The sequence below is a fragment of the Odontomachus brunneus genome, unplaced genomic scaffold, assembly GCF_010583005.1.
Source record: "Odontomachus brunneus isolate Ranch 3 - 2012 unplaced genomic scaffold, Obru_v1 Obru_scaffold_041, whole genome shotgun sequence".
Lineage (NCBI taxonomy): Eukaryota > Metazoa > Arthropoda > Insecta > Hymenoptera > Formicidae > Odontomachus > Odontomachus brunneus.
In genome coordinates this window covers 2,317,887-2,318,114 of record NW_022639491.1, presented here as the reverse complement: position 1 = coordinate 2,318,114, position 228 = coordinate 2,317,887, and positions in this window count along the sequence as shown.

Sequence of the window (228 nt, the reverse complement as noted above, 5' to 3'; positions counted from 1 at the left end):
TGGGAGGAAGGAGAAGTGGAGTTGGAGGTGAAATAAAGGTTGGGAGCTTTAGAGGTTATGGCAGCAGGAGTAAGGAGTGGGGTGGGGAAAGGGGTAAGAGGAAAAATAGAGGAAGGACAAAGGAAAATAGTGACAGAGGAGAAAAGCAATGGAAAAAAGGTGGTATTTAAGGAAATGAGTAAGGAGGAAAAGGAGATAGAAGGAAAGGAAGGGGATCAAATGGAGAGG